The 25000-nt window shown below is 50.8% G+C and overlaps 1 protein-coding gene and 1 long non-coding RNA gene across 7 annotated transcripts in view; one reads left to right on the top strand and one right to left on the bottom strand.

Moving 5' to 3' along the window:
• Positions 1-25000, top strand: part of LOC123761094 (zinc finger protein chinmo) — a 140609-nt gene that overhangs the window by 87413 nt on the left and 28196 nt on the right. The window lies entirely within an intron of this gene.
• Positions 8066-8335, bottom strand: LOC138373094 (uncharacterized). Its single transcript, XR_011231047.1, has 3 exons — positions 8274-8335; positions 8153-8179; positions 8066-8099 (listed from the first exon to the last, which is right to left on the bottom strand). It is a non-coding gene; the product is annotated as an uncharacterized lncRNA (long non-coding RNA).

The following is a 25000-nucleotide window of genomic DNA, read 5'->3' as shown; positions in this document are numbered from 1 at the left end:
TTGTTCGCCCCCTGAAGTAAATTGTAGCTTAGCCAGAGCCAATCAATTTGAGGGGGGGGGGGATTAAAGAGGTGTTGTAGGTCTGTATAGCATTACTGCTTGCTATGGTCAGGGTGTAAGGGAGGCAGGTGTGCCTGCTGGCAAGTGAGTTTAGTAAGCATATGGCAACTGTTAATGTGGCAAGTGTGTTCATTTTTCATCACTACAACTGCAAATGTCGGCACGAGGACATGCAGGTAGGAGGGCAGGTGTCAGCCCAGTAACATGGCGGTTAAGAAAATGTTCTAACGACCAGGAATGACCTAGAACATGGAATAGAACAACCATGACAATAGGTTACATATTGAATGTACTCGCCTAGTTGTGCTTGCGGGGGTTGAGCTCTGGCTCTTTGGTCATAGCCACCCTTTGATTACACAATATTTTATTATATTACAGTTGATTTATATAACGTAAAAGTAACAGTAGGGCGGGTGTTTGTTACTGGTATATCTTGACGCTTCTTACTGCTAACTTTGGAGTCGAGAGCGGCTTCAAACTTTAGGCCCCATTTTCTGTTGAGAGTTAATATCATATTGAAGCGTTTGTCTCGGACCAACATTTCATGGCTACCAAAAAAACCTGTGGGTGAGAATAACTTTGTGGCAAACCAAAATTGTGTTAAATGTTTAATTAACAAACGAGCGCGCAAAGCTAACATAAATACCACGTTTGTGCGAGACTAAGAATCTCATTAATTAACGTTTGTGCGAGTCTCCCATCGCAGGTGTTGGCGGGAATTGTCTCCCTCTCTCTCAAGGCTTCCGCCACAAGTTTTGCATCTAAACAAAATGTGATTTTATGTAAACTGGCTCATCCCCGGCGGCCTTTACAGGAGGTGCCGGGTGTATACACACCCCCCTCGCTGATAGAGCCTCGTCTTACCACCCAGACGTCCAGCGAGTAAGATAGAGATGTTCGTAACAGCGTTTAGCGTACGAGTTCCCATAAAGTGTAAATTCTAGGCTACGGGACGATAAATGTAAATACTAGGCTACGAGACGAATTGCCATTAAATGTAAATACTAGGGGCTGTCATTCAGTCATTCAGGTGAAGGTCGGTTAGTGAACATTTTTATGGAAGACGTGTGTGTGTGTGTGTGTGGTGTGTGTGTGTGTGGTGTGTGGTGTGTGTGTGTTACTGCTGTGTGCTATAACTGTCAGGTTCAAGTAGGTTTATTGAGGTAAAGAAGTACATCTCCGAGACGATAGAGTAATTTAGGCCATTTCTTCTACCCCCTCGGAAGTTATAGTTGTCTGCAAGGTTAGTTACGAGAATTACCTTGGGATGGTAAGAATTACTCGGTTTGTTCTGTACGTTTGCCCCAATAACAGGTGTGTGTGTGTGTGTGTGTGTTGCAGGAGGGGGGTGGGGGGACAGTGTATGTTTGGAAACATACCCAGTTATGATGGGGGAGGGGGGGGGGCACACACACCATACAAACAATTTCGTGTTTGGTACTTGACCTGTGGCACCAGGTGGGTGATGTATAACCAGTAGTGAACAGTAACTAGGCACTCTGCTATCGGAGACCTAACTAGATCAGCTCTAATTGACTTCCGGAAGTCGGTTCTTTATCCACTAAAATTCACTATATTATTTTCCTCTTTGAAATATCTTTTTGATTTTAGCAGATCTACGTGAAGTATAAATTGTATAAGATAATCATACAATAAGATATTCCACCCTTATCTATCTCTCATGCTGTGTAAACATTTTCAGTAAATGGGGGAATATCCAGGGGCCAGATTCACGAAAGCAGTTACGCAAGCACTTACGAACGTGTACATCTTTCCTCAATATTTGACGGCTTTGGTTACATTTATTAAACAGTTTACAAGTATGAAAACTTGCCAATCAACTGTTGTTATTGTTATAAACAGCCTCCTGGTGCTTCGGAGCTCATTAACTGTTTAATAATTGCAAACAAAGCTGACAAAGATTGAGAAAAGATGTACAGGTTCGTAAGTGCTTTCGTGAATCTGGCCCCTGGCGCACTAGTGGCCTACGTCGAGCTTGTCAACCCAGCGTGTTGGCCAATCATTCACCGAGGAGTGTAGCGGAAGAGGACATTAAAGTATGATGGAAAGGGGGGGAAAAGATGTGTAAATCATGCGAAATACATGGCATAAAGGAAGCTCAACACGGCGAGGAAGCAATTAGGGGGGTGGGGGGGGGGGGGAGGGTTGTAAAACATTGGCTGTGACAGTCTTCCACTATTTTTTTTGTTTTGTAAACCCCCCCTTTTACGAATTTTACATTAGTTCGGCAATCCCGCTGGTCCTTATTTTGCAGGTACGAAAGGTGTATTGTGCTAGCCCTAAATGATAGGTGTATTTGAAAGAGTGCCGAGTATAGGTATCCATGTAGGTAGAGTAACGTAGACTGTAAAGTCTGCGGTGGTTGACATTCATGTTTTAAGTCAGTTCCGGAAAGCTATTCTGATGGCAAATATCCAACGGAATCAAATAATCCACTTTACACACAGAAATCACAATAGCGTGATGCATTAAATGAACAATTCTTTTTGACCATGTCGTAGCTCAGTCGATTAAGGTAGCGTCTGGGATGCTCTCGGACGTAGGTTCGAATCCTCGTCACGGCCCTTGTGGATTTGTTCAAATAATCAACTGTTGGCATGAGATCTAGAATGCACAAATGTTATAACGATTTTATAATGTACTGATCATTCAATTATTATAAGTATATAAAAGTACGACGTATATATATATATATATAGGAAACTACAAGCGAAGCTAGCAGCTCCTATTTGTACCCAAGCACCTGGTCGAGGACCGGGCCGCGGGGACGTTGAGTCCCGAAATCATCGCAAGGTAAGCAACGCTCATTCGCATGTCTGACCTACGCTTGAAACACTCCAGTGATCTCGGGGGTTTATTATTACCTGGACCCAGATTCACGAAGCAGTTACGCAAGCACTTACAAACGTGTACATCTTCCCTCAATCTTTGACGGCTTTGGTTACATTTATTAAACAGTATACAAGCATGAAAACTTCCCAATCAACTGTTATTGTTATAAACAGCCTCCTGGTGCTTCGGAGCTCATTAACTGTTCAATAATTGTAAACAAAGCCGCTAAAGATTGAGAAAAGGTGTACAGGTTCGTAAGTGCTTGCGTAACTGCTTCGTGAATCTGGCCCCTGGTCATTTGTTCAATAAATCTACAAGCCCAAATAAATATTTTAACACAGTTGCTTCTGAATCCAAACTTATCAAACTTGTATTCATTGCTTTGTCATATATTTTTGATTGGACAAATTTAACATCCATTATTAATATTCGTCTGTCTTTGCATCATTTAGTATTTGTTCTTCATTCTTCGATTGACTTATAGAGAGTGAATTAAGTTTTTGTTAAAGTCTTCTTAAGTTTGGCTGGTGATGCCAGGGGGGGGGGGGTAACTTTATCATCCTTCCTTGTGTACCGACAGCAATCTGCATCTACCAATTATATATATTATATAATGCGAACAAGCCTGAATGGTCCCCAGGACTATATGCAACTGAATTATATAATATAATATAGACTGACCTGATTAGCGTAAACAAGTTTTAACGCCTCAACTGAGCTTATATTAAAAAAACACACACAAGACGAAGCACAGACTCTTGAAGCCTTCTGTTCTATCTCCATCCCATCTCTTGCTTGCCTCCCCCTCCCCCCTCCTATCTCTTGCTTGCCTCCCCCTCCCCCCTCCCATCTCTTGCTTGCCTCCCCCTCCCCCCTCCTATCTCTTGCTTGCCTCCCCCTCCCATCTCTTGCTTGCCCCCCCCCTCCCATCTCTTGCTTGCCCCCCTCCCTCCCTCCTCGTGCTGCCCTTCCCACAAACCAGTGTGCCATCGCCTCCCTCCCTCCTTCCCCTCTCGCATGATGCACTGAGCAAAAACATAGAATGAGAGGAAAAAAAGAGGTAGTTATGATTACGTGAGTCACCTTCCCCCCCCCCCCTCTCAGTTCCACGAGAGGCGGGTCTTCTTCCTCAAGAGGGAAGAGGAAGGGGAGGGGGGCTCTTGCCAGCCCTGACCTAGTCTGAGGAGAGAGGGATGTGGCTTAGGAGAAGAGTGTGGCTTGCTCTTGAGGGGAGAGGGGATGTGGTCTTCAACCGTCGTCAGAATTATAAAGCAACAGGTACAACGTGGCTGGGAGGCCGGGGGGTAAAGATCTAGACCCGATTGTGACGTAGTAACTGATAGGTAAGTACCTATACCCTCTTACATCCCCCCTCACACCTACCCCCCACACCTACCCATCACCTCTCTACCTCCCCAACCTTCCTCCCCACGCCTTCTGCCTCACCCCCACCTCGCTGTTGTTATAGATTCAGCTACTCGGAACAAGTTCCAAGTAGCACGGGCTATGGTGAGCCCGTAGTGGACTTACCTGGCACAGGAGCGGTGCTGTGTGTGCCCCACCTCGCCAGCGCGTACGCCTATACGGCATAAAGCGCGCCAGGTAGAGATACCAAAAAAAAGTAATATGGATTTTGTTGAGGGTCAACATCAAACCCATAATTTAGTGAGCAATTGCAACGACGGGTAATTACACGCGATCGACTGGCAACTCCTCGATTATAGGGCTTCATCAGCCCCCCCATTCACTGCCCTAATTATTGTAATTTATAATCTGGAAGAAAAAGTGTTTATCCAAGTCTGGAGAGAAACGAGTCGTAAAACATCATACGATGTCTTCGCTTCCGCTTCTTTAATCTTTCTGGTGCCGGGGGGCAACAGAGTGCTATGATTCCGGGGTCTTTGCTCTCTCCCCCCCCCCCCCACTCCTCACCCTCTTCTGTAACCCCCCCACCCCCCAGTCTTTAATAACTTTCCTAGTCTTCTATATCTGTCTATCTACCTTCTCTACCTACCTCTCGCCCATTACATGTCTTCCCCCTCCCTCCCTGACCCCCAAAACCCATCTTTCAGTGAGGTGGGTGTGTGTGTGTGTGGATGTGTGTGGATGTGTGTGTGTGGATGTGTGTGGGTGTGTGTGATTCACCCGATTTGAACATCGTTGTGTAGGGCGGCGTCACCACCTTGCTCGGTGCCTTCCCGCGCGGCTGGTAAAAGAAGAAAAGAAAAAAGGGCGGGGTTTTCGACGTCTCTCGGCTCCCGCGAGCCTCTTCTGGGTACATGAATTGCCAAATTTAATATCGAACACGTTTGATATATGGAGGTCTGTGTGGGGATAGGGGGTGGTGACAGTATAACAGCTATTTATACATATTGATATACATATTTTGCAAGAGTAACATTTATTAGCTTACACATACTAGAGGAACTGCGACAGGCAGTGTCGTCTGTCCCCCTGGCCAGAGGCTGCAGTGTCTCCACGGTCAGGAAACGCTATGGGCCGCCGTGTCTAACCTCGGCCAGGCGTGAAGGGTAAATTAACACTGAGCGTGGAATAAACAGGACGAGCCGTGCGGGTTCACGCCTATGGCTGGCTGGCTGGCTGCCTGGTGAGCCACGTGGCGCTCGCCTATTACTGGGGGGCCTTGTGGAGAGACAGGCCAGTGTTCTTTGTATTGCCATGCAAGCCTTGACTCCTCTCCCTGCTACTGCCGCCTTCCCTAACCCCACGAGACGACCGCCATCTACCCTAACCCCACGAGACGACCGCCATCTACCCTAACCCCACGAGACGACCGCCATCTACCCTAACCCCACGAGACGACCGCCATCTACCCTAACCCCACGAGACGACCGCCATCTACCCTAACCCCACGAGACGACCGCCATCTACCCTAACCCCACGAGACGACCGCCACCTTCCCTAACCCCACGAGACGACCGCCATCTACCCTAACCCCACGAGACGACCGCCACCTCCTCCCACTACTTAATGCTGTATCCGGTCAGTGGCTTGACTGTGGATTAAGGACTCTTAGACCACTGCTCATCGACAAATGCAGAACCGATCGACCCGGAAGAGGATTTTACCTTGATCAAACTCGAGAGGGTCGAAGAAATGGCAGTTCGATTTTAATGCAAGCAAATGCAAGGTGATGAGATTAGAGATGGGTGGGAGGAGGGCTATGGAAACACTACTACTTGGCCTAGAAGAGGTGAAAGATCTTGGGAGCAGACATAACTCAAAGCCAGTTACCGGAGGCACACATTAACATAGCCAGCATTTCATATGCTGTTTTATGTTAAAGTTCAGCTGACTCTCAGGAACCTGTACAAGGAAGCTTCCCTGATGATATACGTGTGTGTATATCGTGTCATTAATTACTAACCACAATATCGTGTATTATTACAATACATTCACTTGGTCCATCAAGGCCTCTAATAGCAGACCACAAGGGCGGCAGCCCGCAGTTTCACCAACTGGGCTCCCGGTTCCTTCAATAGGAAAGGCTCCCAGCACCCCATGGAAGGCCTAACGCTCCAGTTGGGGTGTGCAGGCTCAAGTCGATTCAATCGACTTGAGAATGGTCCAGGACGGACCGAAACGTCGTCGTCGTCCCTTCACTTTCTAGTGTGTGGCTTGGTCAACAGTTGGGGTGTGTTCTGGGACGCATCCTTATTGTGGGTGCTGGTGGCTCAGCTGATAGAACTGCGGCCTTACTGCTTCTGGCGTCTGCGTTGTGTCTCGTGATGGGACATGATCGCAACATCTAAGATTCTTCACAACAAAAATTGCCAGATGGTTGCAAAAACGAAACCCTTGCATCAAAAAAGGATAGAACGAGAAGACACCTGAGAATATTTCACTATCAGATGAAGCACACGGATGTATGCAAGCAACTGCTTAAATGGAAAACGCAAAAAAAAAAAATCGAGGCAGTTGAGTGCCTGGAGCCCTTGCACTAAGCGACCGAAAAGCGAATTCGGGAGCTGAATCTCACCCTACAAAACATACATAGGTGAGTACGTGCTTAAAATAAGCCTGAAGCTCCCCAGCAAGGATAGGGCTAAAAAAAAAAAAACTCCTGCACATGCGAGGGGCCTCTGTGTGTGCGTGTGCGCCTCTAGCAGGTAGAGGGGCCTCTAGCAGTCAATTGTAGAGGAAGGGAGGAGGAGGGAGGGGCAAGCTAGACAGCGACGCATTGCATGACTTCCCTACACCAGCTGTGGGGTGTGGGGGGGGCGAGTCTGCGTCTGCGCCAGGGCGCGCGCCCCATCACCCCACAATGTAAACATGTGCGCTACTCGCCCGTTATTGTGAACGTGCCAGCAATATTAAGTGATGTTATTTAATGTGGTACGTTTCTGTCCCTTTTTTCAAGATCATTGTTAGGCGGGCGGAGGAATGATTTGTGAAGCGTGGATGGGTGGGAGTGTTTGGCATCTGTGTGAAGAGGGGGAAGGGAAGGGGGGAGGGAATTCCAAGAACATTGTATGGGCCTAGGGAAGGCGGCAGTTTTTCTGAACGCCACGCAATATTTTCTCCCCCCCCCCCCAACCTACACCCACTTCTCTCTACCACAACCCCATCCCCCCCTCCCTCCACCCGCGCCCCCTCAATCCCACCCCCACTACTCTCCACCTACACCCTGCACTCCTTAAGTAGGATAGAAACAAATCTCATCATTGATTGATGGTCGATTGATGTGGAGGTTATAGAACCTGATAGGCTTTTGGGCTGCCTACGCGTGCACGTGATCTCTCTCTCTCTCTCGCGCGCGCGCACGGCTTTGTGAAAAGACACTGGACAAGGGCCCTAGTTTTTTTTTTTACACTAGGTCGTATCACCACCCTAGTGATGTGTGTGTCATCCGTGTATAGCTCTACTGCTTTGTTCAAGCACGTTGTTTGGTCAAGTTTTGAACACAGGCCAGGACTAGATGTGGGTAGGTGGTTTTAGTTAGATTGATTTAGGCTCATTTACTATGCCGCCAGTATGCGGGGTGGTGGTACGACCACTGCTGTAAGCCGGGACACGTTCACGACCCCCCAGTACACGGCCCAACCTCACGACCCCAGTAGACGACCCAACCTCACGACCCCCAGTAGACGACCCAACCTCACGACCCCCAGTACACGACCCCCAGTAGACGACCCAACCTCACGACCCCCAGTAGACGACCCAACCTGACGACCCCAGTACACGACCCAACCTCACGACCCCCAGTACACGACCCAACCTCACGACCCCCAGTACACGACCCAACCTCACGACCCCAGTACACGACCCAACCTCACGACCCCCAGTACACGACCCCCAGTACACGACCCAACCTGACGACCCCCAGTAGACGACCCAACCTCACGACCCCAGTACACAGCAGTCCTCATTCTGACAGTCACCCCCCCCCCCCCCCCAGCACAGGTCTTCGAGAAGGCACCGTTTAGGGACGACGCAAAAACTGTCTCTTAATGTTTTGCTCATGATTGTAGCAAAACGTGACACAAAATTAAGACTAATAGACGGTATGTCATCCAGCTTGCTGCCTCAGCTTCGGTACCCCCCTCCGCCCCCCCCCCCCTCTTTCCTCCCTCCCAAAGCGTATACTCGTCTCCTTTGCGTTACAATAATATGATGTAAACTGGAGTGTATAGGTCTGCCTACCCTCCTACACCTCTGTTTTCTCTCCTCCACTATGCAGTGGTATTCATACACCCCCCCCCCTCTCCTATCCCTACACCCCATTCCTCTATCCCCCCTCCCCTCTGTTGCCGGCCTCATGCCCCTCGACCCTCCCCCAGGTCCCCCCCACACAACCACACCCATTGACCCCAGTAGAGCTTATTTTTACTGGCGCACAGTGCAGATCCCAGCATTGGGACGGCTCCGGTATGTTACTGCAGGAAGTACCATCAAGATACCACGCTCTTTGTTTAGTAATGGGGGGCAGGAGGGGTGCTGTGTAGGGGGGAAGATAGGGGATGGGGAGGGGGGAGTGTAGTGTTGGAGGAAGGGCACCAAGGTGCAGTGTTGGAGCAAATAACTGAAGGACATGTGTGGTGATTGACTTAGGTGCGCACTTTTTTCATTAGTACAGGTATACAGGTGACTCGCGAAGCCTCGCGTTGTAGGGCGCCAGTAACCCTAACAGGGGCTGGGTAAGGGAGGGGCTACATGAGCCAGACTACCGCAAGTGACCGTAACGGGGAAGGGGGGGGGAGAGGGAGTGCCAGACTATACTGCCAGTAGCCCTAACGGGGAGAGTGAGGGGGGGAAGAGAGGGGGGAAGTGCTACCTGTGACACACTAATGCCCCCTACAACACACCCCGCCTACAACACACCCCGCCTACAACACCAGTCAACCAAGGGTTAACACAGCGGCGTGTAGGAACGCCATTGGTCTCCCGTTAACCAGGTGACCGGCTTCCTTGCTAATTAGCCTCAAGTACGCTCTAATTCCACCTAAGTCGACGTAGCAGCCTCGGAATGCCGCGTCATTATATAACTGGCCAATATCGTTTTAGTCCGGCTCCCATATCAGGGCTGTCACTAGTGCTCTCGTCAATAGCGTCTCCTCCCTCCTCAGTGCCCTTAATTGACTAGTATCATTGTTGTGCGGCTACAGACCTTACGCTCGCTGCTATTATTAGTTTTTATTTGTGTAGCGTTCAAAGAATCTGGATCCGCTTTGCCTCTTGAACCGTTTTAAGTTGGAATAAATGTATTAGCTTCTAATCCGTCTGGCATTTCTGGCAATTAGTATCGTCGGGTTTTAGGTTTGTCGTGTCCGACGGCTTCGGTCCGACGGCTTCGGTCCGACCCGACCGATGGTTAGTCGATCTCACGTGCCGTGTGGCACTAGTGATTGGCGGATGATACAGTAATACAGTATTGTAGAAGTACAGTGATACAGTTGAGGAGGGGGAGGAGGAGGAGGGGAGGAGGAAGAGATGGGAAAGGAGTGAATGAGCGTGCGTGCGTGCGTGACCAACGAATGAGTGAGGGGAAAGGAAGGAGCAGACGAGCCAGACGGTACTGTGTCTGGCCTGGTTATTGGTGTGGTCAGGGAACCAACATGCATCAACCAGCCTGCGGCTACGTCCTTTCACGTTGTGAGAGCGAGCTAGAGGAGAGAAGAGGAGTCTGCCGAGAGAGAGAGAGAGAGAGAGAGAATGAGAGAGAGAGAGAGAGAGAATGAGAGAGAGAGAGAGAGAGAATGAGAGAGAGAGAGAGAATGAGAGAATGAGAATATAATTACATGATGACTGTTTTGGCTTACAAGGAACACAGTGTGTCCGCAAATACAGGCATTCTCAGCTTTCTTAATCATAGACGATTTAGTCGAATACGTGAAAAATTACATTTTATTTTGTTGTGTGTGGGGGAAAATACTGCACATTATACTTAAATGTGCAGTAGTCTTGCATGTGTTCCTTTACGGGTGGTGATGTGTGTGTGAAGTATTTTGTTGCAGACGAGGAGTCACAACGTGGCTGAAATATGTTGACCAGACCACACGCTAGAAAGTGAAGGGACGACGACGTTTCGGTCCTTGCTGGACCATTCTCAAGTCACCCCTCACAACAGCACCCCTTGGTGTGTAGTTGTAGTGTAGGGGTTCTTGTGTGAGGGTGTGGTTGTGAGCAAGGGGAAGGGGGAGGGTTTGCAGGCTTGTAGGTGTGTGTGTGTGTGTGTGTGTGTGTGTGTGTGTGTGTGTGTGTGTGTGTGTGTGTGTGTGTGTGTGTGTGTGTGTGTTTGTGTATATCATTGCGTATAGCGACACAGTTAAACGCTTCACCTATTGTTTACAATGCAAGATGATGTCGCGGACCAGTGCTTTACCCATTCAGCGGATGAGGTGAAGGTGAGAGCATATATTGTATGGGAAGGTGGGGGGTGACTGGATTACGGGCTATTCATGCCCGTGCCACCTCTAGGGTGGCTTAATCTTCATCAATCGGGTACTGGAGGCGACAGGTGTGTGTGTGTTTGTGTAGGTGGCTGTGTGTTGTATGCGCGCGCGCCCACACACAGGGGGAGAAGGGGGGGGGTTAGAAGGTAGCAGCAACAAAGTGTAGGAAGTAATGAGAGTGGGTGTACTGTGTACACTTTATGACACAGTAGGAGCTACGGTATGCAGCGGTGTGTGGCGAGGCGAGGGAAGGGGGGGGGGGGTGGCTCTGGCTGCATCGCACGCCTCAACAAGATCTGGTACACAATGCCTGATGCAAATGGTTGCTAGGAATAAGCCAGGTGAAGAGGCCGGCGTGAGCGGTGATGACGGCTGTGTTTAGGTCTGCTGGTTGGTGCATTCCGCTCGCTGCCGCCGCCAGAGCTCTGCTGCTGCCGCCAGAGCTCTGCTTCTACTACTACTATCTGCTGCTTCTGCTCTCAGCATTAAAGACAACAGCACTATCGCACATGTTGCCAGCAACACTGACGTTAGCTAATGCGCCAGCCGAATGTATCGCCATAGACCTGTTTCCTGGCGGGACTATACTAGTCCGCCGCCCACCACCGTTGGGGAGGAAGGAGGAGCTCGTGGGCCAACGTGTGTAGGGGCTATTATGGCGGCCATGGGCGAGGCTCCCCTTCTCGCAGGCCGAGGAATAATATGTTATCCACTGGCGGAGGACGCCACTGTGGAGGTGTGGTGGAAGGGGCGGTGTCGGGGGGGCGGTGTGGCTGCAGGTCAGTTTGGTTCAGCTGTTGAGACGAGAGGGGGACGGTGGGGGTTGTTAACGTGGTGATTCAAGAGGTGGCTTAGTGTGTACAGCTTAGTATCTTTGTACATGTAAAAAGAACACAGATAACCCTAGTCCTTTTTCGTTAAAAATCTGAGCCCTACAAAGTCCGGTCGCCATCTATTGACCGTGTCTCTAGGCTCTCATTGGGAATTCCACCTTTCCTCGAGTGATTGATTGATTGAAGAGTAAGCCACCCTAAAGTTGGCACGGGCATGAATAGCCCGTAAATCATCACCTTTCCTCGGGGTAGAGAAGGGATATGAGGCAGACTAAGAGTGTTCCATCCATTGAGGTTATTCGCTGTAGTCCCACTAGGCCAGAGTGTCTTAGCCTCTCCTGCGTCAAATATCCTGTTGGGAATTTAACAAAATATATATATATAAACCTACCGTTAGAGTAATAGTCTCGTTATACCTTCAAGATGAAAATGTTACAGAAAAAGGAAGGAAAATAAAAATGGGTTAGTCAGCCATAACACCGCGCTTAGTTTTCCGTTTTCTGACATGATAAATGAAATCCGGAGGGGGGGGGGGGGGGGAGAAACGATAGTAGCTCGCATGCTTGATGAACTAAAGAACGGAGAGACTATAGGGGGCCAGATTCACGAAGCAGTTACGCAAGCACTTACGAACCTGTACACCTTTTTCCCCAGTCTTTCTGGCCCCTGGGGTAGCAACCCTTCCTCCTAATAGTACGTTACATTTTGACGTATACTCTATCCCAAGGCCAAAAATCGTGAGCACACGAATATATATAGTAGCGGCACGCGAAATTGACATACTGTCCCGTTTTCTGTTTTGGGTCCTCTGGTGAGTTAGGATAAGGGGCATTTTTAGTGCGACAAGTTTCTTGACGTTGGGGAAAACCTTTGGAGGGCGGGCTGAGAGTCGCTGTACAAATGTAGATGTATAGAACCCTCCCCCCCCCACACAGACACACACAGACACACACAGACACACACAGACACACACAGACACACACAGACACACACACACACACACACACCAGAAATGTGCACAGTCCCCCCCCCCCACACACACACACACACACACACACACACACGCACAGACACACACACACACGCACACGCGCACGCGCACACGCGCGCACAGACACACACACACACACACACACACACACACACACACACACACACACACACACACACACACACAGACACACACACACAGACACACACACACACACACACACACGCACAGACACACACACGCACAGACACACAGACACACACACAGACACAGACACAGACACACACACAGACAGACACACACACACACAGACACACACACACACGCACAGACACACACACGCACAGACACACACACGCACAGACACACACACGCACAGACACACACACGCACAGACACACACACGCACAGACACACACACACACGCACAGACACGCACAGACACGCACAGACACGCACAGACACACACAGACACACACAGACACACACACAGACACACACAGACACACACACAGACACACACACACAGACACACACACACAGACACACACACACAGACACACACACACAGACACACACACACACACACACACACACACACACACACACACACACACACACACACACACACACACACACACACACACACACCAGAAATGTGCACAGTCCCCCCCCCCACACACACACACCAAAACTGTGCACAGGGGGGGAGGGGGGGGCGCGCCCTGTCGCCACCTAGACTACCTCCCCCCCCTCCCCCCCTCATAAATTATGCACAGCACACTCAACATGCAAACTGGTTTGAGGGCCGTCACTTAGCGCCGTCAATAGTTGCAACATGCGGGAACACCGCGCGTCGTGTTCCGAATTGTTGCACTAATGAGGCTTTTGGAGTGACCACGGTTGCATTAGTGAAGTTTCTTTCCGATTGATTGATGAAGATTAAGCCACCCCGCCCCCCCAAAAAAAGGTTACTACGCACGGGCATGAATAGCCCGTAAGTGGTGATGGCCCCTTTTGAGCCATTACCAGTATCAAGAGCTGATACTGGAGATCTGTAGAGGTGCGACTGCACCCTGCGTGACGGGAGATGTTTCCCGTAAGTTTTTTCTACCTGTGTTTTTTTCATATATAGTTGCTTGTGCCTTGGGAGCCGGTCGGCCGAGCGGACAGCACGCTGGACTTGGGATCCTGTGGTCCTGGATTCGATCCCAGGCGACGGCGAGAAACAATGGGCAGAGTTTCTTTAACCCTATGCCCCTGTTACCTAGCAGTAAAATAGGTACCTGGGTGTCAGCTGTCACGGGCTGCTTCCTGGGGGTGGAGGCCTGGTCGAGGACCGGGCCGCGGGGACACTAAAAAAAAAAAGCCCCGAAATCATCTCAAGATAACCTCAAGATTGGGGAAGGAAGGGGGAGGGGGGGTCAGACTTTGTTTGAGGTCTCTAAGCAACAAAGAACGTCGCTTTTTGGCTCGTATGGGTTACCTAAGGCCCACAAAAGTGTCGTACTGGGGAAATTGTCGCGGCTGGCGAAAGTTGACGTGCTGGCCCTGTTTTCTGTTTTGGGTCCTCTGGCTTATATAAAGTCTGTTAGGTTAGGACACTTTGGTCGGGAGACATCTCCCGTCACGTAGGGTGCAGTCGCACCTCCACAGATCTCCAGTATCAGCTATTGATACTGGTAATGGCTCAAAAGGGCCTCCACTTACGGGCTATTCATGCCCGTGCCACCTTTTGGGTGGCTTAATCTTCATCATCATTATTCAGGACACTTTGAATTGCCAGTTTGCTTGACGAAACCTTAGGAGGACGGGCGGCTCTAATGGTAGTTTCCGGAGCCTTGTTTGTGGCTTGAACAGCCTTGTTATTCTTCTCCACTCTGCCTCCTCCTCCTCCTCCTCCTCCTTGTGGTGGTTCTTCTGTTCTCTTTTCTTGCGGCTTATTATTTCACTTCCTGCTCGTCATGTTTGTTCTTACATGCTGGAGGAAGGTGAACACGGCTCTGGTCACTATAGCAGTGTGTTGCCGTCATTATCATGATGATGATGATGATGAGGACTGTCTGTCATTGTCAGCTCCAGTCCTTCACCTGTCTATCATTGTGCTCTCTTCCTCACCTCCCCCCCCCCCCTTCTCCTGACCCATGCTTCCTCCTGCGACCCTCTCCTGACCCATGCTTCCTCCTGCGACCTCTCCTTCCTCTTCTCACCCCCTGATTTGGCCTCATCCTATCTCTTTTTTTTTTACAAGTGGCCTTTCCCCTCTCTTATCCCTAGCCTTTCCCTCCCCCCTCATTTATTCCTGGTCTTCCCCCTCTTTACTGAATGGGGTTCCCTCCTTCCCCCTCTAGTGGGAGCCAGTACTGGAGAGCCGTCTTGCATGGCCAGCAGAGTGGCCGTCCTGGATCAATATGTAGGGGGGCCCCAGCATGCATTCTGGCCGGCACCTCCACCACCACCTCTACACCGCCACCACCACCTCTACGCCGCCACCACCAACCAATAAAGAAAAAAGTCCACTGCGGGCTCACCATTGCCCGTGCTACTTGGAACTTTTTGTTCCAAGGAGCGCATCTTAAACAACAACAACCAACCAACCAACCACGAGGCAGAAACAAATGGGCAAAGTTTCTTTCACCCTGAATGTCCCTGTTACCTAGCAGTAAAATAGGTACCTGGGTGTTAGTCAGCTGTCACGGGCTGCTTCCTGGGGGTGGAGGCCTGGTCGAGGACCGGGCCGCGGGGACACTAAAGCCCCGAAATCATCTCAAGATAACCTCAAGATGGCAGCGGTCATAGATGAGGAGAACTGGGAGACCCGGGAGCTGGAGTTCAACTCTTATAGGCACTTTTTATGCGGGGGGGACATCTTTGGGGGGGGGGATTCTCAGGGGAAAGCGCCAAGTCATTACGACTATATGGGCTTTGGTCGGGAGTCAGGCTAAGGATTTGGGGTGGGACGGGGGGAAAGGAATGGTGCCTCATGTTCAGGAAAGTAGGTACACGAAACGCTGATTCGTGAGTGAGTAACGTTGAGAGAGACGAACACTGTCGCTCAGTTCTGGAACAGTAGTGGTCGTGTTAGCTGGTGGTCGTCATACCTGGTGGTCGCCTTACCTGGGGCTATATACCGTATAATGCTCTCAGATAACTCTGGGTTTATCACAAAAGTTTCCTGGCGTGCTGGTCACGGCGTCAAACACTCTCTCGTACTGCACGGCACTGTGTTGTACCCTACATGATGGTGGTGGTACCTTTGTACCCCCATCATGGTGGTACTTGTACCTTGTACCTCATCACACAGGTCCCCCGTTCCACGTTGTGTGTGTGTGTGTGTGTGTGTTTACAAAAGTTCCCGGAAACGATTACGCGGTAACTATACGAGTTTGGCCTTGCAATACCGTCTTCAACAACTGGCCGCCCCCAGGTGTGGATAATTGTGGCGGCCCCCCATTATAACCCCTGCACACACCTGTTCTCTCTCCCCCCTGGTCATTCATTCATTTAGCTGGCGTTATAAGTGGCGTAGCCTGGCGTATCGGGACTCGTATCTGTCGATACCTTTCGGCAAGTTTTCTTGCGTATATTAAGAGGAAGTTGGTTTAGTTCTCTCTCCTAGCTCTAGGATTCGTCAAGGGTTTATATGTCCACTTGCGAAACCGGTTCATCATGATTACTTTGTATTTGTTAAATAGTTCAACCAGGCTGTGACTCGTACGTCAGGCTGCGAGCAGCCGCGTCCAACAGCCTGGTTGATCAGTCCAGCAACCAGGAGGCCTGGTCGACGACCGGGCCGCGGGGACGCTAAGCCCCGGAAGCACCTCAAGGTAACCTCAAGGTAGTTTGAGAGTCCCGAAGCGCTACGAGGTTGCTTATAACAACCTCGTAGTTGTTATAAATCACTTAGATTTTTAGATTATATTAATCTAAATTCTCAAGTTTTTAGATAGTCTAAAAATCAGCCGTTTACGACATTCCCTCTTCCTCTCGTAGCTTTTTCGTGACTCGTAAAGGACCTCGTAGCTTTTCGTGACTCGTAGTGTTTAATGAATACAGACTAAGCCGCCATAATCGAGAAAAGATGTGGAAAGGAAAGGTTTTGTATATGGGAGCCGGTCGGCCGAGCGGACGGCACGCTGGACTTGTGATCCTGTGGTCCTGGGTTCGATCCCAGGCGCCGGCGAGAAACAATGGGCAGAGTTTGTTTCACTCTATGCCCCTGTTACCTAGCAGTAAAATAGGTACCTGGGTGTTAGTCAGCTGTCACGGGCTGCTTCCTGGGGGTGGAGGCCTGGTCGAGGACCGGGCCGCGGGGACACTCAAAAAAGCCCCGAAATCATCTCCAGATAACCTCAAGATAACCTCAAGATATGGGTGTTTGTGTATCTGGGTGTTGATAGCACTTAGCTGTTTCCAGTATATTTCCCAGTGTTGAGAAGGCACTTCAGAAGGTCTCTTCCACGTCACCTGAAAAGGAATGTCTTTCAGAATTTCCACAACTTGAGAAGACATTCTGGGGAGAGAGAGAGAGGAGCTGTAACCTTAGATTGTGGCTCGGGGAATACAAGTGTGGTAGAGAATTACGAAGAAGGATGAAGAAAGGGGTACCACAGTAAAGGAGGAGGAGGGTACCACAGTGAAGGAAGAGGAAGAGGAGGAGGGGGCGTGTACCATAATGGAGGAGGGGGAGAGACGGTACCATAGAATAGCGTGAGGTACAGCCGTTCATGATAATTATTGGTCATGTACTCGTGGAAAAACTTCGTGTGGTTTTATTGCCTTGGACTTTATTTTATTTTTTCCGAGGTAGGAAGCGGTTAGGCTTTGATGTTTCGACAGTGGTCGTGTGCCTCCACCACCCCCCCCCCTTGCCCTATCATCATCACCACCACCACCCCCCTTGCCCTATCATCACCACCACCACCCCCCTTGCCCTATCATCACCACCACCACCCCCCTTGCCCTATCACCACCACCACCACCACCCCCCTTGCCCTATCACCACCACCACCACCACCCCCCTTGCCCTATCATCACCACCACCACCACCCCCCCTTGCCCTATCATCACCACCACCACCACCCCCCCTTGCCCTATCATCACCACCACCACCACCCCCCCTTGCCCTATCATCACCACCACCACCCCCCCCCTTGCCCTATCATCACCACCACCACCCCCCCCCCTTGCCCTATCATCACCACCACCACCCCCCTTGCCCTATCATCACCACCACCACCCCCCTTGCCCTATCATCACCACCACCACCACCCCCCTTGCCCTATCACCACCACCACCACCCCCCTTGCCCTATCATCACCACCACCACCACCCCCCTTGCCCTATCACCACCACCACCACCCCCCTTGCCCTATCACCACCACCACCACCCCCCTTGCCCTATCACCACCACCCCCCTTGCCCTATCACCACCACCCCCCCTTGCCCTATCACCACCACCACCACCCCCCCTTGCCCTATCATCACCACCACCACCCCCCTTGCCCTATCATCACCAACACCACCACCCCCCTTGCCCTATCACCACCACCACCACCACCCCCCTTGCCCTATCATCACCACCACCACCACCCCCCCTTGCCCTATCATCACCACCACCCCCCCCCCTTGCCCTATCATCACCACCACCACCCCCCCCCTTGCCCTATCATCACCACCACCACCCCCCTTGCCCTATCATCACCACCACCCCCCTTGCCCTATCATCACCACCACCACCCCCCCCCTTGCCCTATCACCACCACCACCACCCCCCTTGCCCTATCACCACCACCACCACCCCCCTTGCCCTATCACCACCACCACCCCCCTTTGCCCTATCACCACCACCACCCCCCCTTGCCCTATCATCACCACCACCACCACCCTTGCCCTATCATCACCACCACCACCCCCCTTGCCCTATCATCACCACCACCCCCCTTGCCCTATCATCACCACCACCACCCCCCTTGCCCTATCATCACCACCACCACCCCCCTTGCCCTACCACCACCACTCTTGCCCCGAGTGAAATCAGCTCGTAGATGTCAATGTTTGCAGATGACTAAAAAGCTAATACTCATGACTGTAAAAACAGAGGACGCCTGCAGGAAGTGACAGGAGGACCTTGACAAACTCCAGGAGTGGGCAAATAGGTGACTACTGGAATTCAAAACCAACAATTGTAAAGTAATGATGATGGGAAAAAGGAGAAAGGAGACACAAGAGTTGTCAACACCATGCAGGGATGCCAATTGCAGGAATCGGACAGTAAGAGAGACAGAGACGTGGGAATGGATATAATACGAACGCTGGAGGCACACACATGGAGGCTGACATCAGTAGTATATGAGAGGCTGGAATACATTAGAGCAGTTTTAAAAAACCTAACTCGGGGTCTCCATCAAGGCAAAGCTACGCAACTTTTCATAGAGCAATGGTGGAATATGCAGGCACCGGCCTGGAATATATATGCACCTTTTGACGCATTGATGGCAAGGGAAAGTTATAATAAGGTTTGTAGCAAGGTTAATGCCAGAGCGAAGATGGGTTGAGCTGTGAGGATAAGCCTCGCACAGTTCCACACCATCTATCCTTCAGTCTTTCTACCCTGGAGGATAGAGTACGCTTTCGGTACTGTATAAGTGAGCGCGCGCGCGCACACACACACACACACACACACACACACACACACACACACACACACACACACACACACACACACACACACACACACACACACACACACACACACCAGAGCGTGTCTACAAGCTTTTTTGTGATGCATGAGTGCGAACGAGGGACAGCTTAAGGCTGTGTGTGTGTGTGTGTGTGTGTGTGTGTGTGTGTGTGTGTGTGTGTGTGTGTGTGTGTGTGTGTGTGTGTGTGTGTGTGTGCGCGTGCGCGTGCGTGCGTGCGTGCGCGTGCGTGCGTGCGTACGTGCGCGTGCATGCGTGTGTGTGTGTGTGTGTGTGTGTGTGTGTGTGTATACTTATACAGTACGGAAAGCGTTGTAATCAATAACAGTTCACCCCCTCACCATCCTACGTCTTCGCAACGCTGTCTGTACAACCTTCCCCCAGAGGCGTTCAATCAGTGGCAGTGTGTTCACTTTTAACAGCAGATTTCTGGGAATCTTTTTTGTGATCGCCTTGTACGAACTGTCGCTTATGTGTATACAATTTACATCAACTTTTCGCATGCGTGTGTATGTGTCCGCGAGTTTGTGTGTATACATGTCCTAGTGTGATGTTGATTGAGCTTCGGCTCTTGGGTCCCGCCTCTCGACTGTCATTTAACAGGTTTACAAGCTTTCCCAGCCTATTGGATTCTATCATCTGTGTATAGAGTTTGTCTTCACTTCTTAATGCATTCCGTCTCTTCACCCTTGCTAAATAATGTCTTTGCCTGCCAATGTCTATTCCCGTCGAGTATTTTGTATGTGGTGATCATGTCTCTCCTGTTCCTTCTCTTCAATTGACGGTGTTTTAACTCCGTTGTCTGGCGACAGGTTCGGTGTAGTATTAACTCTCAACAAATACAACTTTTAGGTTCGCGGGGTCGGTGGAGCAGTGGTAAAGCACTAGCCCAGTGCTTCGCCAGCGCTTTGGCCTGGGGTTCGTATCCTGGCCGGGGAGGATTGACTGGGCGACAATCCCTAACTGTACCCCTCTGTTCAGCCAGCAGTGAATGGGTATCTGGTTGTTATAACCGACCTGGCAGGGCGTATTCCGGAGAAAAAAATGTTGACAAGTAAGTCATATGTTTCCCCTCACCTCTAAACCTCGCACGCCAACCCAGCCACACAACCCCAGGACCCTCTTCAACCCCTCTTGCCAATCCCACCCACCCCACCTCAACCCCTTCTCTCTGCCAGGGGGGGGGCCTCTACATACTACAATTGAAACATTTTCACGTTTCCTTTTAAAGATGACGTGCATTGGTCTGGTCCCATCCCATCCCATCCCCTCTGCTCTCGTATCTCTCTCTCTCTCTTCCACTAACATCTCCCTCCCTCCCTGCCTCAGCCCTCCTCTCTCTCTCTCAGCCCTCCTCTCTCTCTCCCTCTCTCTCTCTTTTATCCCTCCCGCCTCCATTACTCTCTAGCCCCGCCTTCAGCCATCTTCCACTCCGCCCCTTTCGCTTGCAACCCGGCTTACGATCCTCTCTCTACCCCGCCCCTCTCAACTCTCCTCTCAACTTCAACCCCCCAACCCCCAACCCTCTCATACACAGGCTCCTGCCATCTGTTGCTCGGCTGAGATTATGTTGTTTGTGATACAGTGTTAAGCTCCAGCAACCGTGGTGTTGTGAGGAGTGTGTGTGGTACGGGGAGTGATGTTTGTGTGTGTGTGTGTGTGTGTGTTGCATTGTGACTTTGGACAGAGGGGAGAATGGACTTAGTCTGGGGCGCTAAGGGCGTGTGCCCAAGGGCGTGTGCCCAAGGGCGTGTGCCCAAGGGCGTGTGTCACAGTGAGGAGCTCGCCTCATTACGACATCACTACTATGCTAGTGTGAATGTACATCGCATGAGTATGAATGAGGATGGATGAGGTTTGACGCAGCACACACACACACACACACACACACACACACACACACACACACACACACACACACACACACACACACACACACACACACACACACACACGCACGCACACGCACACGCACACGCACACGCACACGCGCGCGCGCGCACGCGCACACACGCTTCCAGACGAGTTGACCGATACCTCGGATTACCTGTGGACTGTATACTAGAGAGAATACTCCAGTATTCCTATTGGAACTGTCCTTCCTGTCCACTATAGTCTTGGACAGTGTTCAGGAGTAAAGTAAACTGGGTATATACACTTCAAAGAAGCGGAAAACGCCGCAAAGTGCAAAGTTAACCAAATGCAAAGTGTGTCAGAATACTTTGATACTAAGATGTGTCTCAAGATATCTGTATCATTATGTAATGAAATGTGGGGGAAATGGTCGACTTGTTTATATGTAACTAGGTCCAAGAAATGTCTTAAACATTTAATAATAATGTCTTAGCAAAAAATGTTAACTATTTCAAGTTTGTCAACTCTGTAGGTTGAAAATAAACGTGTGTGTGTGTGTGTGTGTGTGTGTGTGTGTGTGTGTGTGTGTGTGTGTGTGTGTGTGTGTGTGTGTGTGTGTATGACTGGCTGGGATTGACTCCTATCTACTCCTTGCTGTGACTTCCCCGAGGACCACGGCCAACCACGCCTCCTCCCCCCCAACGGAAAATAACCACAGAATCACGGTAATTTGACTCGGTCACAATAGCGTGACAACCCGGCGGGTCTGTGTAGGACGAAGATGGAGTTTAGCGTGACACGTGACACCAGGGGGGGGGGGTGGGGGGTGACACCGGAACGACACAGCAGCGCCTGTCACCTCTACCTGGACGCCGTCCACTCCGGGAACCAATCGTTTTGACGTCTGTTCGTCCACCCCCCCCCCCACCCTGTACAATCACGGGGGGTGCAATGTGGTTATGGAGGCCCCCCCCCCCCCTTGAGTTCAACTTTAACCTCGGCGTCTCTGGAACCGGTGATGGGGGAAGGGGGGGAGGGAACGGGGGGTGGGGGGGAGGGAAGGGGGGGGTGGTGTAGTTGTCTGAAAGTGGAGGAGGAGGAGTTAGGGGAAGTTGTTTGAGGTGGAATGTCTTGTTGAAGTAATTAGTAGACATCAAGGTTGAGAGAAGGTAAGAAAGATCAAGAAGTGTGTTTAAGAACATTGATGGAGTAGGAGGGTAGAGTCATTAGGATACACAGGTTGTCTTGAGGTTATCTTGAGATGATTTCGGGACTTAGTGACCCCGCGGCCCGGTCCTCGACCAGGTCTTTCTTGGATATGTATAGCAATGCCTTTTTTTGTTGGTGATATAATCCTTTTACGTTAAAATCCAGAATTGTCTTAAGAAAATTGTGGATTGACAACCATTCCTACTCGTAATGATGCCACAGGCCCCCTGGTCGAGGACCGGGCCGCGGGGACACTACAAGCCCCGAAATCATCTCATCTCAAGATTCTTTGCTTGTCTCGTCAATCTCAAACATCCGGCAAGATTGCTTTGACTTCTTGAAAATATATTATTTCTCTAATGATCATTTGCATGACGTCGTAAAAAAACAACTCGGTTTGATTCGTTGGTTAGACAAGATTCGGTTGTTTGGTGGACCAACGTTTTGTAACTAGCACCGGAAACCCAGTATGAAGGTTTCCGTCAGTTTCCCCCAAGTTTCCTTGATAACCTTCCAAGTGACGCCTCCTGTCCCCTCCCGCCTCCTTGGAGAGGCCTGGAGGCGGGAAGGGGAGCCTCCATGGGCCTCCTCCTAAAGTTAACTTGCCGGGGCCACTCTCCTTGAAGATGGTTCTCAATCCACCAGTTGATGGGTGCAGCAGCCGCGGCGTGATCCTCACAAGGGTCGTGTGGTCGTGTGCACAAGGCAGGCTCGTACATGCACACTTGGAGGAATTGGTAGGTAGGAGATGCACGTGTCGACTCGCCTGTTGTGGGTAGCCTCGGTAAAGCTGCTTAACACCCCCCCCCCCCCATCCACACTCACTCACTCACTCACTCACTCACTCACTCACTCACTCACTCTTAACCTTCCCCAGTGGGAAAGTATATCCATGGGTAGCTTACCTTACCTGGCGTTTACCTCCTTGGGTAACGTTAATTCAGCCTCGATAATGTTGAATTGACGTAACACTTGGGCACTGCTGTGCCCACTAGGTAGCGGCTCTGGCATTGTGTTGATACTTGCTATCATTTTGGTAAATTACATTGTGGTTTTAGTCGTAGCTTTCCGACTGCTATCGTGAAGACAACGCAACAGCTGTTTTTTGTTTATGTTGATTCACGCCTGAGGATCACCGGTGGTGGGCACGAGTGTGACGTCAGAGGCATTACTGGCCAATGGCAAGCGTGCCAGCCTGGCAATGGTGGGGGCACAGATGTGACGTCAGAGGTATTACTGGCCAATGGCAAGCGTGCCAGCCTGGCAATGGTGGGGGCACAGATGTGACGTCAGAGGTATTACTGGCCAATGGCAAGCGTGCCAGCCTGGCAATGGTGGGGGGCACAGATGTGACGTCAGAGGTGTATTAGCCACTGGGAATGGAGCAGCCGACCAATTCACCAACCACTGCCCGCCTCGCTAACTAAGCGTTGCAAACCTCCCCATTGCAACCCTTGCAATGAAAGGCACAAAGGTGGGGGTAGAAGGATGTTGCAAAAAAAAATTACAAAAAAAGGTGTTGAGGGTTATTGAGTCGGTCTGTGATGTATAGGGAGGCGGCCGCCAGCCACGCGACCCTCACCCCCACCCCCCCTGTCCCTGGGGGGAGGAGGAGGAGGGAAGCCTGCGGTTGCCCCTTGCAATTGACGAGGAAAAGTAGGGGGAGCAAACTCCCCCCCCCCCCCTTGTTACATGGAGGGGCGAGCAGCAGCTGTGTCACGAGGATGGGGGGGGAGGGTACAGTAAGGTGTGTGCAACTGTGTCACAAATACAGTAAGGAGTGTGTGTGTGTACTCACCTAATTGTACTTGCGGGGGTTGAGCTTTGACTCTTTGGTCCCGCCTCCCAACTGTGTGTGTGTGTGTGTGTGTGTGTGTGTGTGTGTGTGTGTGTGTGTGTGTGTGTGTGTGTGTGTGTGTGTGTGTGTGCAGCTGTGTCACAAGTGAGCTGGTAGACTCGGAGTATAATTTACACTTATCAGGAAGAAGAGAGTGAAGAGAGACAAGTTTGGATGCTGGGAAGGGATAGTGAAGAGGGAAGTATCTGAAGAATGTATCCAACCCCCCCTAACCATACTCCCCCCCCCATCCCACTCCCCCCCCCCAACCCCACTCCCCCCCACCCCACTCCCCCCCCCCCCCCAAGTCCACTCCCCCCTAACTCGTGCAATACATCTTCCACATTAACCTTTACCAAGTCTTTCACTTCATCTGCAAGATTTTAGTGCTCATAAACCGTAAACAGAGGACCTTCCTGACCCAGAACACCCCTAAAAAAAGGAGAGAGAGGTGGAAGGCATTGAGGTAAGGGAAAGGGGGCTCAAATTAGCAACAGTTGAACCGACGACGGAGAGAAGGGACCAGACGAAATGAAGTCTCTGGGCGGGACAGGAAGGAGGTTGTCGAGGGCGTGATTGCAAGGGATGGCAGGCAGATATGGCAGTCTTGTGACCGCCCGGGTAGAACCTACGGTCATTTCCCTCCCAGTGTGTCCTTCGGCGGACGTCCGCGCCTCCTGCGGCCGCCAGAATCTCCTTCGGCCGGCTGTCTCCTGCGGTCACTCGCCGTTCAAAATGGCCGTCGCTGG

This window comes from Procambarus clarkii, chromosome 41, assembly GCF_040958095.1.
Source record: "Procambarus clarkii isolate CNS0578487 chromosome 41, FALCON_Pclarkii_2.0, whole genome shotgun sequence".
Classification (NCBI taxonomy): domain Eukaryota; kingdom Metazoa; phylum Arthropoda; class Malacostraca; order Decapoda; family Cambaridae; genus Procambarus; species Procambarus clarkii.
The sequence above is the reverse complement of the archived record's forward strand: the minus strand, read 5'-3'. Positions and strand labels throughout refer to the sequence as shown.